Source organism: Lontra canadensis, unplaced genomic scaffold, assembly GCF_010015895.1.
Source record: "Lontra canadensis isolate GAN:19392208 unplaced genomic scaffold, GSC_riverotter_1.0 scaffold42, whole genome shotgun sequence".
In the NCBI taxonomy this organism is placed as follows: domain Eukaryota; kingdom Metazoa; phylum Chordata; class Mammalia; order Carnivora; family Mustelidae; genus Lontra; species Lontra canadensis.
In genome coordinates, this window is record NW_022631036.1 from 15208972 (window position 1) to 15228448 (window position 19477).

A 19477-nucleotide genomic window follows, 5' to 3' on the forward strand; every position below is an offset into this window, starting at 1 on the left:
AGGTAAAAGAGTTCAAATCCTGCCAAAGTAGGTCTCCTTCCTATCGCTAGACCCCAGTCCTCCAATTGCCTTACCCAGAGGTACGTCTAAGTGCTGTGTGAGCTTGGAACTGCAGAGCACCGTCTTTCTCACCACAAAAAATTCTGCTTGCCAAAGAGTGAAGCCACACAGAAGGAACCAGAGCTGAGAGATGGAGAGAGGCAGGTTCCTAAAGACATTACTTGAATATATGGGTCTAATGAACTCTACTGAATCTCTAGACTTTTCTAGTAATAAAGAATAAATTTCCTTTATTGCAAAGCTAGCTTGAATTGTGTTTCTGTTAATTTGCAGCTGAAGCAGTCCTTTTAGAAATTTCTAGAACACAAAATTGACAGGGTTTCGTGATCAATTGGATGTGGAAAGTCGAATTTTCCAAGTGTAAATGTAGGCCTAGAGAGGGTTGGATAAGGTCATAAGTTCAAGTGTGACAAAAAGGAGTTCACATTTCACAAAGCTGCCACATGTGACTGATGAGGAAGGGTGAAGAGCAGAAACACATTAAGTGACCCAAAACTAGTCATTGAGGTGGATGTTCAAAAATAAGCCAAAGTCTAGGAATCAGACAGTAAAGATTCCACAAACTCTTGGTCTTGAGTAAGCCTCAGGTTGGGAAACAGATCAATTTAGCCAAGGGAATCTGAGATATCAACTGCCAAGAAAAAGTCACGATTCTAGAAATAAATAGATCAAAGTTATACTGCATAGGTGTAGGGATAACAAGGTCTTGATAAGCAAGACAAGTAAACATCCACATGAAATAGAAAAAAGGGAAAGAAAGTGGGTTAGGTGGAACAAGACTAACACTCGCAACAAAAGCCTTAAAATTACCTTAGAAGAACAAGGACAGTTTGTTCTCTGGCTTCTTTTGCAGTTACTGCTGAAAGAAGGTAGCTCTGGGTACAAAGGACAGTATAAAAAGTAGTTGTGGTCACTAATATTAGGTGTCTATGATATAATCGATCTTAGGAAGGCTAGGAGAAGGGTAAGAAAATAGGATATACTGAGGTATTCTTAGGGAAAAGATTAACGAATAGAAAGTATAGAGAGATCACAGAAAAAAGATCATGCATATTCTGAAAAATAAAGCAAAGATAAAGGAGGAAGAGACAGGGAAGCTCAAATGACTGTGGGCAAAAGCCCACAATCAAGTTTAACATTGATGCTGTTTTCCTTTGGGGAGCCCAAGGAGAAAGTCAAGTAAAAATACTGACATTAAGGGTCTAGGATGTTATCCTCAGCTTGGATGTCTTTTTATACTGAAAGTGGGTAATTCTGATCTTATAATAATTCATTGCACTGGTGGGGTAAAATTTCTCTATACCCTGTATGAAGAATGGATCCCAGTTCAATTTTGGCTCTGTGCTAATTCAAACACTCCTTTCCGGTCTGTCCACCACTCAGGATAGACCCGAAGGCTTTACCTGAAATTACAGAAAGCTCTCTGTACTGTATTGCTGAGTTCCCCCAAACCGACCAGCCATTCAAAAGAGGCACCATGGGGGCGCCTGGGTGGCTCAGTGGATTAAAGCCTCTGCCTTTGGCTCAGGTCATGATCCCAGGGTCCTGGGATCGAGCCCCGCATCGGGCTCTCTCCTCAGCAGGGAGCCTGCTTCCTCCTCTCTCTGCCTGCCTCTCTGCCTCCTTGTGATCTCTGTCAAATAAATAAATAAAATCTTTAAAAAAAGGGGGGGGGCACCATGACTCAAGGCCAAGGAATGTTGGAACTGTCATTCGCTGTGTATTTACTTAGACAATAAAGCCCACATTAAACTTGTCAATTAGAAAACATTTTTATCAGACTTTGGGGGTAGAATTCAGTGGTAGAAGAGGTTTTTGTTGAGTATGAGGTTCCTAAAAATACCTTAGCGGCGAGAGCAAGACTTCTTGCTCGTGACCTTCCAGACTCTTAAATGCACTTCTCTCAATCCATCCAAGTAAATATAAAAACAACCAGAAGTAACATGGACAATCCAAAGAGCTAGTTTATTTCTATTTGTTTTAAGTGAATAATAAAAGGTGGACAAATGAATAAAGATCAACGTGTTCTCTCCTGCAACTAAAATATTCAAACCATAAGGACAAAAATATATAAAACTACATTATAAAAAATCATTTTCCTTTCATGTAGGGAAGAGGGAAGCCCTGGGGACTTCCACTTCCAAGAAGATGGAGCAGGCATAATTTTCTCTATTTCTTCCACTAACTAAAACTGAAAATATACAACACAAACATCAGAAGACTCTGTAATATGGAAAAGACACACAGACTAGCGAAAGGACTTCGGATCTGAGGAATAACATGATGGTGAGTTCCCTGGGGTTTTGTTTTTGTTTTATTTGTCTCATAAAATCTCAGACCTGGAGATCAAGAAGCATCAACCTGTTACTGTCAGTGGGTGCAGACCAAAAAAGCCCCCGCAATAACCTGCCCTCTAAAACCAAAGTACCAGAAAAGAGATAGTCTAGCAAGACAGTAAACTTCTAGACAATTACCACTCTACTCCAGCTAAATAGCACAGAAAAAGCTGTGGTCCCGCACCAGAGAATTATGCTGAGTTAAAAAAGCCAAGTCAAAAAATTGCATAGCATATGATTTCATTTATATAACATTCTTGAAATGATAAATCACTCACAAGTTTGACAAGGTACCCTACTAACACCTTAGCTCCTCACCATGTGGACCCCTCCATAGGACTGCTTGGGTGTCTTCGTGACACAGGAGCCAGCTTCTCCCAGAGTGAGTGATCCAAGGGACAGCAAGGCAGAAACTACAGTGTCTTTTATGACCAAGCCTCAGAAGTCACACACCATCATTTAGATAATACCTGACTGGCTGTACAGCTCAATCATACTGAGTGTGAGAGACGACCACACAAGGACATGAATACCAGGAGCTGAGAACACTGGGATCCATCTTGGAAACTGACTACCACAGTAGAATAGAAAATACCAGAGTGCAAAACAAGAATCCTTAGCAAGAAATGTGCTTATTCCAACAACCACTGCAGCCAACTATCCGTGGTCTGAGACACACAGTGGGGCACACGTGATAAATATACACATTAGCTAAGAGTCATTCAATCTTTTTTATTGGCATCTTTTTGATTTTTGTAATCTGATTATCAGTATGATCACTGAAAATTATTGTTGAATGTTCCAGTTGAATTTTACATTAATGCAATTCACAGTTGGTTATGAAGAGAACTAAGAAAGCATTTTTTTCTGGTGTTAGAAATAAAGTATTAAGATTCTCGAGACTTTTAAATGTCTCATTACAAACTTTCAGTGTGCTTTCTATAAGCGATATTAGGAAATGGGACATTTTTCTAGTATAATCATTGTAACACTATAACAGAACTCATACAAACTTTTCTATAAAAGGTTTTATTATTAGAGGAAAACAATTACAAAGTAAAAAAATTATAGATCTGTGTTCAAGTGCTGGATCTTGAGATTTAAATAGCAATAATATTAAGAGGCACCTGGGTGACTCAGTAGATTGAGCATCTGACTCTTAATTTCAGCTCAGGTCATGATCCTGGGATCCTGGGATTCCAGCCCGGACTCAAGATTCCATTCTCAGTGTGGAGTCTTAGATTCTCTCTCCCCTGCCCCCTACCCCTCCTCCTCACTCATATGCATACACTTTCTCTTTTAAATAAATAAATCTTTTAAAAAAAATAGCATTCACTGCAATAAGAAGTAATCTTAGATATTATTTTTTTAAAGATTTTATTTATTTATTTGACAGAGATCACAAGTGGGCAGAGAGGCAGGCAGAGAGAGAGAGAGAGGAGGAAGCAGGCTCCCTGCAGAGCAGAGAGCCCAATGTGGGGCTCGATCCCAGGACCCTGGGATCATAACCTGAGCGGAAAGGAGAGGCTTTAACCCACTGAGCCACCCAGATGCCCCAATCTTAGATGTTATTAAACTACATTTTTTTAAAAAAGATTTATATTTTTTTAAGATTTATATTTGTATTTTTTAAAAATATATTATTTATATATTTTATATATTTATATTTATATATTTTAAATTATATATAATTTATATTTTTTATATTTTTTTAAAAAGATTTATATTTTTTAATGTCTGCACCCAGTATGGGGCTTGAACTCACAACTCAAGATGAAGAATCTCATGCTCCACCAACTGAGCTGGCCAGGTGCCCCTAAACTACATTTTTTTTTTTTAAGGTTTTTTTTTTTTTTTTTTAATTTATTTGAGAGAGAAAGTGCCCGAGAGAGAGCCCAAGCAGGTGGAGCACCAGAGGGAAAGAGAGAAGCAGGCTCCCTGAGCAGGGACCCCAAGGTGGGGCTCAATCCCACAAAGTTATGATCTGAGCCAAAGGCACACGCTTTAACCAACTGAGCCACCCAGGTGCACCATGAACTACTTTAAAAATATGTATTTTTTAAATTTATATTTTTTTGACAGAGAGAGCAAGCACAAGCAGTGAGAGCAGCAACAGAGTGGGGAGCTGCAGCAGAGTGAGAAGTGGTCTCCCAGCTGAGCAAGGAGCAGGATGCCCGGCTTGATTCCAGGAGACTGGGATCATGACCTGAGCAAAGGGCAGACGCTTAATCTACTAAACCACCCAGGCGCCCCCAAACTACTATATTTTTTTAAAAGAAAAACTTATGTGCCAGACCTAGCAATAAATGTTTTCTTTAAATATCTTAATAAATCTGCAAAATCCAAATAAACATCTCAATTTCTAATAATATATGTACAAATGAAAGCTTTAAAACTCCCAAATTTAAAAATTCATTTGGAAACAATTCAATTATCAAAGAAGGAAAAAAGAGACAGTTACCTGCCTGTGATGGTTCATTTTGTGTACCAAAGGGTGGCCATACTAACCATTATTCCTGGGTGTGTCTGTGAGGCTTTTTCCAGATGAGATTAACATTCGAACTGGTGGACTCAGAAAAGTAGGTTGCGCTCCCCAGTGATGGTATAAATAGAACAAAATGGAGGAGGAAGAGGAATTTGGCCCCCCTTTTACGTCCCGCCCAAATGCTGAGTTGGAACATAGTCGTCTCCCTCCCTCGCAATGGTCTTTATGTCATCTTCTCTCCTGTTTCTCCAGGGTCTTCCAGTTTAGAGTGAGGTTGAGACAGTGAGGGACTACTGGAACAAGAACCAAGAGAAACACAGCACACAACCAGAGTACAACCGTCATGCAGCGCCATATATAAGGGGCAAGCCATCTCCAAAAACCACCAATGAGCTGCCCGAATTGCCTGCCAATATCAACCAATCAGAATAGGTCCTTCCAACCAATCAAAAATAAGGCCTTCCAACCAATCAGGAGGAAGCACTCTCCCCCCACTCTTTTCCATTATTAGCGTTTTGAACCGTGAAGGGAATTTTTCTGTATCTAAGCAGGGTCTTAACAGCAGTTGCCGGAAGGCAGCTAAACAACTTTATGTGTTTGTGCCGTGTCTCGGTTTAGCTGGTGCTTGAGCGCCAATGAAGCCTTACATATCCCTTTGCCTTTTGGGCCCAGCCTGGTAGTTTCTATCGTTGTGGGGCCCAAGAACCCGTCTCTGGTGACAGGATTCCACCATCAGTTTTTCCTGGACTTCCGGTTTGCAAATGGTTGGACTTTTCAGCTTCCATCATCAAGTGAGCCAATTCCATATAATAAATCTCTTCCTATATAAATCCTGTTGGTTCTCTTTTTCTAGAGAATCTTGACAGTCATATCAAAATATGTACAAAAGAGAAAATCAGTTATAGTGCAAAAAAAAAAAAAAAAACAAACTTCTTGCAGAATTGTGGAATATTGTTCAGTTTATATAAATCTACCAATAGATTTAAACTATAACTTTACTTGTATAAAATCTTATTAAATCTTATAATAACCAGAAAATTTAGAAACTTTTAAGTTTTTAAGATGTCTTTATAGATTTTGTTTATAGCAACACAAATCGAGCATACATATGACTTGAAAATTGAGATTCAGAATAATTTATCGGTAAATTATAAGTAAACTAAAAGTAATACTGTAGGCTGGGTGAAATGTCAGTGTAATGACATCCTTAAAAATGTAAGAAAGAGGAGCACCTGGGTAGCTCAGTGGGTTAAGCCTCCTCTGACTCTTGATTTTGACTCAGGTCATGACCTCAGGGTCCTGAGATGGAGCCCCAGCTGCCAGCAAGCAGGGAGGGGGTGGGGGCGGCGTGTTCCGCGTCTGGTCCATAGATCCTGCCTAAAATTTTCTCCCTCCCTCCCCTTCTCTCCCTGCCCCCACACAAGCCCTCTTGCACTCCCTCACTCACTCTGTCTTAAAAAAAAAAAAAAAAAAGGTAAAAGAGGTAGGGCAGTGGTCCTCGTCATATCTCTTTAAGGTACAGGTCCAGTAATACTTATACTGATCATAGCAGAACATTCGGCTGCTATAAACTGAGCCAAGTGATAGCCCCAGCCCCCGCTGCTGTGTTGATTTTTGATGTGTGCTATGTTTAATGGAACAGACTGATAAGCTCTGGCATGTGGTGTGTAGCCATTAATCTAGCAAATGTAGTCTTTTAAATCTTTACCAGGAAAAAACATCAGAAGCAATTCACACTCACTTGCACCAGACATCAGTTCACATTCATGGTCTTGTCCCAGGGTTATATTGGTTAAATTAATTCTCCTGCTGTCTATTACAGTATAGGCCAAAGGAATTTGGATTGCCTGGACATTTCACAAAATGCTATGCTGGCCAGTTGTATTGAGGCATCTTATTAATCAACCTAGGGATTGGGGCTGGGGAGAGGGGGCAAGTACTCTAAATGCTCTGATAAGAAACAGTGTGCATTGGAAAGTGGAAGAAGACCCTGCAGTGATCGCAGGACCTGCCCCAATAATGAAGTTAGGGTACTGAGTGAGACTGGATAGGGGGTCATGCTGAAGTGTATTATCTAAGGTTAAGAACACCTTACTGAACCTTGCATCTCCTACTAAGAAAGGTGCAGTGAGTGGAACCCATCTTCAGATTTTGGAGACCATGCACACATTTGGGAATCCAACCCATTGCTCAGATGACTCCAAATGCTGCCAGTAAGGGCAAGAGAGGGGGTCTGCAGCAGGCTTAGTCTATGCTACAAGCAACCCTGGCGTATAGGTTACCATCCAGCAAATACTGTGTGCTAGACATGTTTGGTAGACAAGGATGCTTTGCCATCTCTGGCAAGTCTCAAATAGGAGAGCTGGACTGCAGACCCCAGTGTTTTGGAACAACAGCAGAAAATTATGCATCATTTGAAAAGCAGCTTCTGATTTGCTATTGGGCTTTTACAGAGACTGAGCCCCTGACCATGGGACAGTAAGTGACTGTGTGACCAGAGCTATTCAGCAAGAGTTGCATCCAGTAATATGTAAGTTGGGGCAGGGAAGAAAGAAAGGACTGCACAGATCCAGAGGGCACAGATAAATAACACCAACCTGTATCCCATGTGCCTGCCTCTGTTGCACCAACACCTTTCCCTCAGCTCACACCTTGGCCTACTAGACGTTCCCTACAATCAGCTGACAGGAAGAAAAACTTGAGGTCTGGTTCATAGGTCAGATGGTTGAGTATGTTGGTGCAAGCCAAAAATCCACCTGGAAATAATTTTTTAGAATCATTTTATTGTAAAATAGAAGTGAAGACGTAACAATCATATAAAACAAATGAGTAACCCAAGAAATTACCATAAGGCAAACATCACCTTAGTCAAGAAGTAGATTGTTGCCAGCAGCTCCTGAAGCTACTTCCATGTGTTCCATCCCAGTCACAACCCTTCTCACATAAATAACCACCATCCGGCTTTTATAACAACCACTTCCTTGCTTTGTAAAAAGAGTTTTGTCACCCAAACACGGATCCCATCACACTATCAGTTAGTCTTGCCTGGTTTAAAAAAATTATACATCTTCTAAGTATCTCCTGCTCTATAAATTCTTCTATCCCTTCATTTCCTTACAGTCTTTCTTTTGAGGAACTTGGGCTATTTGACCTATAAAGGTTCCCACAAACTGATTTTGCTGATTGCATATTCTTTTTTTTTTTTTTTGCATATTCTTAATACAACCCCAAGATTTTCTTCTGTCCTCTGAATTTCTGCAAATTGTCACCTGAATCCAAAGACTGGATCAGACTCAAGTTCAAAATTATAAGAGACATATAATTCTGATGATCTCTTAATTTTGTGAACTTAGCAGCCATTGACATTTTGGGCTTAATAGCCTTTCATTAGAAATTGCCAAACGCTGATATGCAAATTCTGTCATTTTATTTGTTGGATTACCTTTATAGTAACACATTTCTCCTCATCTACTCTTTTTTTCTTTTTTTTTTTTTTAAGATTTTATTTATTTGCGAGAGAGAGTGAGAGAATGAGCAAGCAAGAGAGTACAAGCAGGGGGAGTGGCAGGTAGAGGGAGAGGGAGAAGGAGACTCCCGCTGAGCAGGGAGCCTGATGTGGGGCTAGATCCCAGGACCCTGGGATCCTGACCTGAGCCGAAGACAGATGCTTGACCAACTAAACCACCCAGGCGCCCCTCCTCATCTACTCTTCTATCACCAAGAGGTGCAATGCACATAGGAAAGGCAGGGTAGATGTTGGGATTCCGTTCCTTTATCAGTTTTCAAGATAATGAATTGTTTCTTTATCATTTCCCAAAGTTACACACACACACACACACACACACACACACAATCATTATGAACCTTGCATTTTAAATATTTTGATGGGCTTCAGCCTGTTGTAATATTTGTCATTATTGAGCTCCAGTTGTCCAAAATTTTACAGCTATTAGGAGCCCACTAAAGCTGGTCCCTGAATCATTGACATGACTCTAATAAGATAGTTCTCTATCTAGTAATATAGGATATTCTAGACTTGTTTTATTCATTTCTTGCCCAACTCCTAGATCTGTCCATTTCTTTAACAAGCTCCAGTTTCTTTTAATGAAAATTGTCCTAAGAATTGTAGATTGTACCACAAACTAGGCACAAAAGATCTTTGTTGTTACTGGGTTGATCACTGTTTATTTGTTGCATCCAGAATGAGAGTTCCAATTCCAACTCAAGCTTTTATGTAACCTCTTTTCTATTATTTTTGTATCTCCTTTTTTCCATATGAGAATTCTGATTCTCAAGAATATAGAGGATCATAAAATTAATATGTCCCATAACTACTCATTTATTTTATCTTATACTACACACACAGCAGTCTAAGAATAATAATACTAATATTACCACCAATATGAGTCCTGAAGACATTTTAAGAATTCACCCATTCTTCTATTCTTAAGATAGTTATACTCCATTTACTTTTTCAGACCATTACATACTACACTATCTCCCTCTTACCCAGTGGTGTACTGGACCAGCTCATACCAGCTCAGGACAGCGAACTGTTATATACTCAGGAAATTTGCAAGCTGGTTTTTAAACATGTACATTATCAAAACTAAATTATATAAACTTAACCACTACGTGTATTAAAAGTAAAGGTAGGAAATACTCAAACCTCTGATGTTCCTAATCATTTTGCTACATGCTATGACTCGCTATGCTTTTCATGTTATTTACATCTGTTCTATCTGCATGGTGGAAACACTATATTACTATGTAATGGTGACCACTGCACAACGTTTCTCAACTCCACATTCAGTGACATCACATTGGTATCCTGAAATCAACCAGAGTGGGAATATTCACACCCAGAAATTGGTAAATGAAACAAATTAGGACTTGATTTTTTGTTTTTTATGATTGTCTAGACTTTGAAAGTGATACAGAAAATGTTAATAATGCAATTAAACTTAGAAGGGTATTGTGCCTGTAGCCATTTTGAATAGCACCCCAAAAATGAGGAAATATTTGAAAACTATTACCTAGTTCATCAAAGAGGTCACTTGCATCATTGACAAATGAGTGAACTTCTCTTACATGTCTTCAGTGTTTCACATTTGTCTCACTCATTAACAGAAACAAAAATAGCAACCTTCATTCATGTTAAAAAGGAATCTCATTCAGGGCACCTGGGTAACTCAGTGGATGGAGTGTTCAACTCTTGATTTCATGATCAAGACTTGATTTCATGATTTCAGGTCATGATCTCAGGGTTGTGGGATTGGCCCTCATTGGGATCCCCAATCTGTGGGGGGTCTGCTTGAGATTCTCTGTGTCCCTCTCCCTTTACCCCTCCCCCCACTCATGTGCACTCTCTAAATAAATAAATAAATAACTTAGAAAGACTCTAATTCATCAATGATACGAGTGACTTCTTTGCAGAATCAGATAGGAATCATGCATTTATTCAAGTCTGATTTTTGTGACACAATTGTTGATGATATAATTTTAAAAACTGGTAGTGAACTTTGTAAGAAATAGAATGTTACAATGAAGTTATAGGTATAAGCTGAAAAATGAGGTATTTTAATTTGAAATTTATGTTAACCATATATTTAATCCTCATCAGTCCTTATTTTGATTGTCTCTCTAGTCATTTTTATTGTGTAACGCTCATTCTCTTGTAGATTCCTTAGGTAGCGTTCACTGGAATAATGTTCCCTGGGTTCTTGTTTTTTCACAGTTCTTGCTTTTTATCTCTGAAGTCAGTTTTACAGAATATAAAATCCTTGGCTCACACTTTATTTCCTTAAATATATTCAGTGTGCTAATCCATTTTTCTGGGATAAAGCACTCTGTTGAAAAATCCAGTGATAACCTAATTTTCTTTTCCTTATAAGTCACATGTTCTTTTTTCCTAGATATTCCCCCAGTTTGTTCCTTTTCCTTTTCGTTCAGTAATCTTACTGGAATATGTCCTTCTAACTTAGTATTCTCAATTATGCTCTCAGTGTGAAATTCAAATCTTTTTTATTTCAGGTAAGTTTTCTTAATGAGAGTATTTAGTATTTGTTCTGTTCTTTTACTTTCGCCTTCTTCTTTAAGGGTGCCATAATCCAGGTAACCAATCTTCTTTTTCCATACTCAGTATTTATTACCTCCTCTTCCTCTTGAATCCCTTCAATCTCCTACTTCATTGATTTTTTGTTTTTGTTTTTAAATTTTCCTCTTTTCACCTTTTGTTTCTTTTAAGGCAATATGTAATGGGTTTATTCACTCTTTTTTTAATTATTTTTGAAGATTTTATATATTTATTTGAGAGAGAGAGCATGAAAGGGGAGAGGTGAGAGGGAGAAGCAGACTCCCCACCAAGCAGGGAGCCCTATATGGGACTTGATCCCAGGACTCCGGGATCATGACCTGAGCCGAAGGCAGTTGCTTAACCAGCTGAGCCACCCAGGAGCCCCAGGTTTGTTCACACTTGTGTTCCTTCTAGTTTAGTCTTAATTTTTAAAATAACTATTTTGGGGGCACCTGAGTGGCTCAGTGGGTTAAGCCTCTGCCTTCGGCTCAGGTCATGATCTCAGGGTCCTGGGATCAAGCCCCACATCGGGCTCTCTGCTCAGCGGGGAGCCTGCTTCCCTCTCTCTCTCTGCCTGCCTCTCTGCCCACTTGTGATCTCACTCTGTCAAATTAAATAAATAAAATCTTTAGAAAAAAATAAAAATAAAAAAATAAAAAAACTATTTTCTTTACTTTTTATTCTTTGCTGAGTTCTGTAACCTCATTTCTGAGTTTTTCTAATTATGAGGTATAGCAGATTCTGCTTATCTGTGCAGAATCTGTTCCACCAAACCCTACATACATTTTTCCCTATACGAACATACCTATGATAAAGTTTAATTTATAAATTAAGCACAATAAGGGATTAGTAACAATAACTAATAATGAAATAGAACAGTTATAACAATATGCTGTAAGGAAAGTTGTGTGAACGTGGTTTCTCTCTCAAAATATTGGACTGTACTCCCCCATCTTATGACAATGATGTGAGATGATAAAATGCGCACATGATGAGATGAAGTGAGGTGAGTGGTGTAGGTGTTGTGATGCAATGTTAGGAGGCTACGGACCTTCCAATGATATGCCAGGAGGCGGATCACCTGCTTCCCCACCACAGTGATTTCAAGTAACTGAAACCATGGACAGCGAAACTGTGAATAAGGGAAGACTAAAGTATTTTGTTTTTTCATGTAACATTTTCTTAATATCTTTTAGTTATTTTGAAATAGCAGATCACGGGGGGGTTTTGTGGGGGGTTTTTTGTTGTTTTTAAGTATGGAATGCTTCGCAAATGTGCATGTCAGCCTCATGAAGGAACCATGCTGATTTTCTCTGTATATCGTTCCAGTTGTAGTATATCTGATGCTCAGTCTCACTTAGGGGAGCACAGTAGATCACAGTTTGATCTGTATCATGGGTATGTCTTTCTGGCATAGAAACAAGTTATTCTACTTCTTTTTCTTTTATTATAATAATTTTGCATGGGATTTGACCTTCATACTTGTTATTTTTATTTAAAAATGGTTTTCCTGGACATCTACACTGAGCAAGGCACAGGAAGCCTCTAACATCACAGAGTTCCCTCTTTAGTTTTTTTTGTATGGGGCTCAATAATAGAGTGGTTTGTTTTCTGAGATTTTTCTGGTTCTATTGCAAAACCCCACTTCAGTCTGAACCTTCCCTTTTCTTCATCTCTGCTGTCTCTATCCTGCTCAATTTTAAATCCATTTCTTCTTTGGAAGCATTGTGACTATTCTTGGCCTTTTGTTCTTCCATTACCAAACAAGTTTGTCAGTTTCCTTGAAAAACCCTGTTAGAATTTATTTTCTATATTTCATTTAATTATTTAAAAGTCATATATCTCTCAGGGCACCTGGCTGGCTCACTTGGTGGAGCATGCAACTCTTGATCATAGTGTCCTCAGTTCAAGCCCCACGTTGGGTGTAGAGCCTACTTGAAAAAAAAAAAAAAAGACAACAGAAATTATACATATTTTTCATACATTGTAAAGGTAAATACTGCTTCAAGATGCTTTTGTTTTAGATGTATGGATGGCATATGTGTGTGTACATTCAATGAATGTAATAGGATATGTTCTCTGTCAAAAAGTATGACAGCCACTGCCCAGAAGGCTACTTCAGCACTGATTCCCCCTTGGGCTTCCTCTTTTCCATTTGGCGTTCATTTTCTTATTGACTAAACTAGACTGTTTTAAAACCACATGCTTTTGTTTCTGGGCTCCATACAGATCTGTAGGGGAGAACTGCTGATAGTGGTGATGGAGTTTGAAGGGGCTGAGAGAAAAAAATGCAGGGAGTTTCCTTAAATCTCCCTTAAATCTCATCCCATGGGACCATTTCTTACTCATCTGCTCATTCCCTCATCTGGAAACTGCCGCTGAGTTTTTTAAATACCCTTCTCATCCCTTGCCAGACAGTGTAGGGGTTTGTAAAATTAGACAATAAGTCAGAGAAAATAAAGAAATACTAGAAATGTCTTCACTCTTAGGAAGTCAGTTTGAAGACAAATAGTCTGTATTTGTCAGCCCCCAAGGCGTTGGAATTCTAACAGATAAACCTCAAAGCGCCCTCTGCTGGTAGCCAGCATTCACTACCACTAGTCAACAATTAAAATAATGCAGACCCCATTGGTACATATTTTTAAGATGGTGATCACTCATAGGGGGTTATATTTATATTTACTGCTATGTTCTCCAAGTAACCAAATAGAACTCAAGCACCAAGCACCAAGGTTAAAACACCTCAAAATTATACAAAGCCTACAGTTTTTTTCCTGTTTTGTTTTTATTACAAGTTTTCGAGGATTACAAACAAATCTAAGCACTGTTTGAAGATGAAATGGACTATTCACTTATAATTGTTGAGAATAAATGTTATGTTAAAAATAATTGTTTTGGACTTTTTTTTATGAACAGGTGTCAGTATTTCTGGGATAAATATATGCTGTGTGTCTGTGTTTCCAACTTTACATTTTTCCCTGCTCAAAACAAACTCCTAACTAATCCTTGTTCAGTCTTTTTTTTTTTTAAGATTTTATTTATTTATTTGACAGACAGAGATCACAAGTAGGCAGAGAGGCAGGCAGAGAGAGAGAGGAGAAAGCAGGTTCCCTGCCGAGCAGAGAGCCCGATGTGGGGCTCGATCCCAGGACACTGGGACCATGACCTGAGCTGAAGGCAGAGGCCTTAACCCACCAAGCCACCCAGGCACCCCAAATCCTTTTTCAGTCTTTATGTGAACTTTCTAACTGCCTAAAAGAGATTATCATAAAGAAGAATAAAGATAAGTTCTTGGACTTATAAAGTTAAATTTACATTTACCATGGTTAACAGTTTATTACTATAGAACAGCCTTAAAAATAAAGTTAAATAAAATTAAATGGAGGAATGAAATAACATCTTGAAAATTCAAATCACCCATTAGTTTCTAAACTGATAATTATCTGTGTATTAGCATAGTTATAGGAAGATATTTTAAATATCAACATCACTTACCTTGCTCAACAAAATTAACTATTTTGTGCATTTACACACTAATATATATAGTACCTGCTTAACTTTTTTTCTAAAAGGATTATAGAAATTTCACAGTTCCTAATTTTCTTTTCTTTAATTATTTATTATTATTTTTAAAGATTTTATTTATTTATTTGACAGACAGAGATCACAAGCAGGCAGAGAGGCAGGCAGGGGGGTGGGTGGGGAAGCAGGCTCCCCGCCGAGCAGGGAGCGTGACACCGGACTCAATCCCAGGACCCCGAGATCACAACCCGAGCTGAAGGCAGAGGCTCAACCCACTAAGCCATCCAGGTGCCCCCAGTTCCTAATTTTCAAAGCTCTGATAATCTTGTACCTACTAAAACCTCACAATAACTTTGGGTATAACTCAATGTACCAGTGGTAGTGTTTACCCTCAACAGAAGAAACTATGAAACAATCTAGTTTTAGATCTTTATATAAAGATCAATAAATTGGGGCGCCTGGGTGGCTCAGTGGTTTAAAGCCTCTGCCTTCGGCTCAGGTCATGATCTCAGGGTCCTGGGATAGAGCCCCGAATTTGGGCTCTCTGCTCAGCGGGGAGCCTGCTTCCTCCCTTCTCTATCTCTGCCTGCCTCTCTGCCTACTTGTGATCTGTCAAATAAATAAATAAAATCTTTTTTAAAAAAGATCAATAAATTCATTTTCCAGTATGAATTAATATTTATTAATTTGCTATTTGTGAATTTTCTGTATGAAATTACTAGTTAGGCCCTTCCTGATCAATAAGTCTAGAGAATCTGTTGATTATCAGTAGATCCTTGGGGAAAAACACAACCATAGAAAATTCTATTTTAAGAATATTGAAAATAAAATTGGGAAAGTGTGGGGCAAAAAGTTTACCAACAGGGTTATAAATTTAATAGGGAAATAGAAACTTTAATGCCACATCCCTTCAGAGTACTTTGATCTGTATTAAAAGTTCTAATGTTTCCTTTTGTTTAATTACATATTTTGTTTCTATAGTAACTCTAAAGCATATAATCCGTTGCAATGTTCCTAAGCCTTTTACATGGTGACTTCTTTTCAGTTGGTAAACAGTAATAACAATATAATCGTAGTTTAGAACTTCATCTTCTTCCTGAAGATCCCTTAATTAGTACGCAATAGAATTAAATGCAACTGCAGTCTCACTATATGAATTTGAATAATTAGAAAAAAAAAATTATAAACCAAGTCCCTTAGTTTTCTAGGAATTTACTGCCACCTTCAGGATTTAATCAAAATGCATTAGTACTATAGCTTTTACATTTCTAGGAGAGAGACCCTGGTTAATGCAGTAGAAATATTAACATTATTTTCTGGTTTTGAAGGCAAAGTGCTCTCTAACTTAGATTGCAGTACAAATGTCTTTCATGAAATGTGCTTTCATTTTGTCTTGTCTTTTATGATTCTGCTATAATATGTAATTGAAAATCAAAGCCTACAGTTTGTTTTATCAGTCATTATAACTATAATTATACACTGCGAGCTCCTAGAAGACTGTCCAAAATATACGTAAGGATCTTTAGGTTAAATCCAATGAAAAACCCTTCAACAAAAAACTGTTTTCAGTGTTCCATGTATTGATGCCCTCCAGCCAAAGACCACCCTGAACCTACCTACAGTTAAGCAAGCTGGGTCTCTTGCTCCTTGCAGTGAGGGAAAATACGCCATACGGGACTGTGGGTATCTGAGAAAGAAGGTATTTTTAAAAGGACTTACAGGATTGTACTGTATTAGGAGATTTTTTTTGGTAGGGCTTGAAAAAGTGTCAGGAAGCAGGGGCAATTCCGATTGGGCACCTTGATTAATCTTATTTATAAGACAGGAGGAATGAAATGAGGCCAAAGATGTAATTTGATAAAGAAGCAGCAGTCAGTCATATTAGCAATAGGGGGAGGTTTCCTATTTTTGTTGTCTGCAGACTGACCTTGTTTCTATCTAGACTTAGACAAGCTTGTGAGGGGGAGAAGGTCTTGGGTTTTTGTTTTTTTTTTTGTCTCGCTTCATCTCAGGCAGAGTGGCCTTGTTTAATGTTGGTGCTTTATAAGGCTGTTTAAGTTCAACAAGAGAACTCCAAGGCCTAGCAGTGAGTGCCAGGCAGTTCCTGGTTTTCTCTTTCTCACATATACATTTGCAACTCTATCAATATCCTTATTTTTTGCTCCTTGAATTTGTGGTGAAATTACAAAAGTTTATTATAATTTTTGAGATGAAAATCAACAGAATATGAAGCCCTGGCGTTTGTGATAAATGTTGCAAGAGTCAGAAACCTAGCTTTAAAAAAAATGGCAAAAGGGGAATTTATTAGAAGACTCTCATGTGACATGAGAAAGATCGTGGTACAGATGGAACGTGAGTCACCTGGAAGCAGGTCAAACACCAGGAGACTACCTGTCTGACCTCCATCTGTTCAGCAACCTGTGTTGTCTTTCTACACAGGGTAGGTAAATTAATTGCCTGTAATTCTCAAACTTTGTTGTCTCCCCAGTTTCAATAGGAGAGGGAGACGATTTCTATTTCCACAGTCACAGCTTGAAAGATCCCAGCAAAGAGTTCTAATCGGGGCAGCCCGAGTTACATGCCTACCTCGTCTAAACTATAACCAAGACTGGCAGACTGTGAGAGAAATAAATGTGTGCTCTAGTTGGAGCCACATCGTTGGGGGAAAAGCCTTTCTGGGAAAAAGCGGAACTGTAGTGCCCTGCAGACCAAAGAATTGAGGTCCAGCAGGGAGTAAAATAATAATCATGATAATAATAATAATAAATTCTGGGTTTTAGAAATAAAACATTTGCTATAAAGAAAAAGAGCAAGAAGCAAGAAGACCAATTAGGCCATCACAATCATCCCCATAGAATATACTAAAGGCTTGAGTTAGGGCAGCATCTGGGACATAGGACAAAAGGGGGTGATTTCAGAAAATGTTTCAGAGTTAAAATCTATAGGACTTGATAATTAGATATAAGGAGTCGAAATATGTTAATGGCCCTTACCTAGGATTTATTGTGTTCTAAGCACATGGTATGTATTAATTCATTGAAACCTCACAACCTATGGAACTTTTAAAATTATTTTCATTTTCAGATGAGGACATTTGGAGGCACACGAAGGATAAGAAATTGCCCACGGTCACACAGCTGGTAAGTTGCAGAGTTCACACACACTTAGTCTTGCTCTGAAGCCCATGAGTTTAGTTGGCTGCCGCACAGCCTGCCCAGGGCCTGAATTGGGGGGACGGAAGCATGAATCAAGGGTGGGAACAGGGAGGAATACAACTGGGGTTGGCGGAGGGATATGAAGAAGAGGTAGTATTTCATTCGTATGTGTGAATTTCAAAAAGTGTGACCAGCAGCTGGAGATGCCTCACAGGTAACGTGCAATATACACCGTGGATGAGAGCAGAGATTTAGGCTTGGGACTGTCAGAAGACGCGTGGTAGCCGAAGTCGATGAAGTGAGGCAGAACTCCCCAAAGGGCTTGAATGAGGGTAATCATGCAGCCTAAAGAAAAAATAAGTAAACAAACCGAGACAGTGGAAGAAAAAATTATCACCAGAATCAGTGTTTCTGGTGTAAGGAGAAATAGGCACCCTTGTATACTGTTACTGGGAGTGTAAATTGGTACAATTTATTTGCAGGGAAATTTGGCAATATCTAAAAAAATATAAAAATCCCTTACCACTTGACCAAGCAATTCCGCTTGAAAAATATACTCTTTTCCATGGTCAGAATGTTATGTTCAAGAGTATTCACTTCAGCCTTGTTTGATAAGAAAAAAGGAGAGGAAAAATCTACATGTTCATCAGTTCCATACCATGGAATTCCACGTGGTTATTCCATAAAATGAATACCATGCAGTCATTAAAAAGAATGAGGTAGATCTCTGGGGGCTGATAGGGAATGATCACCAAGACATATTATATTAAAAAAAGGATTGTGGCATCTGCGTGGTTCAGTCAGTTGAGCGTCTGACTCTTGGTTTGGGTTCAGGGACGTGAGATTGAGCCCTGGGTCAGGCTCTGTGCTCAGCGCAGAGTCTTGCTTGTCTCTCTCTCTCTCTCAAATAAGTAAATAAAAAAATTTTTTTTAAATAAAATTTAAAAATTAAAAAGGAAAGAAAACGAGAAGTGCAGCAGAATACACATCCTATTCCTTTAGTGTAAATAATATGTCCTGCTATGCCATATTTTATTTACCTGCAGAAAAACAACCAGTATAGGGCTAGAATCTTACAGAATCTTTTGAAGCTCAAAATGGAGGTAGAAAAAGAGCAAGTCAGAAAACCAGTTGAGTACAGGAGGCATCTTGCAGGCAGAGTGACCAGAGCGCAGCCTCTCCTCCTGGGGTCTCCTCCTACCTTGGCGTCATGCTCAGAGAGAGGGCTTGCACCGTGACTGGTGCTGAGAACTCCCTTGAGCAGCTGCACCTGGGAGGGAGAGGAGAGCTCTAAAGAAAGGGAAGGTGGGTGAGTGAGCTCCCCCTCCTATATGCTGGAGGACCCCCAACAGAACCCTTGGGCATAAGAGGGTGCAGCTCAGGCTGCTGTAGGAAAGACCCACACCAAGTTGGCCCTTGTGTCGTGGGACGCCATTATTATATATACACATATATAATTATAAAATATAAGTTAACCCCATGGGGTATAAGCTTCAAAAAAATGTTGCTGTAGCCAATAAGTAATTTTTTAATTAATTTTTTTAAAAATAAACATATAATGTATTTTTATCCCCAGGGGTACAGGTCTGTGAATCGCCAGGTTTACACATTTCACAGCACTCATCATAGCACATACCCTCCCCAATATCCATATCCCCACCCCCTCTCCTGTCCCCCCTCCCCCCAGCAACCCTCGGTCTGTTTTTTGAGATTGAGTCTTTTATGGTTTGTCTCCCTCCCAATCCCACCTTCTTTCATTTTTTCTTTTCCGACCCCCCAGCCCCCCCACATTGCATCTCCACTTCCTCATATCAGGGAGATCATATGATAGTTGTCTTTCTCT

General features: G+C 39.0%; 1 pseudogene; it reads right to left on the bottom strand.

Moving 5' to 3' along the window:
• Nucleotides 1-12207: 12207 nt before the first annotated feature.
• Nucleotides 12208-12308, bottom strand: LOC116875698 (annotated as a pseudogene).
• Between the last annotated feature and the right edge of the window lie 7169 nt (nt 12309-19477).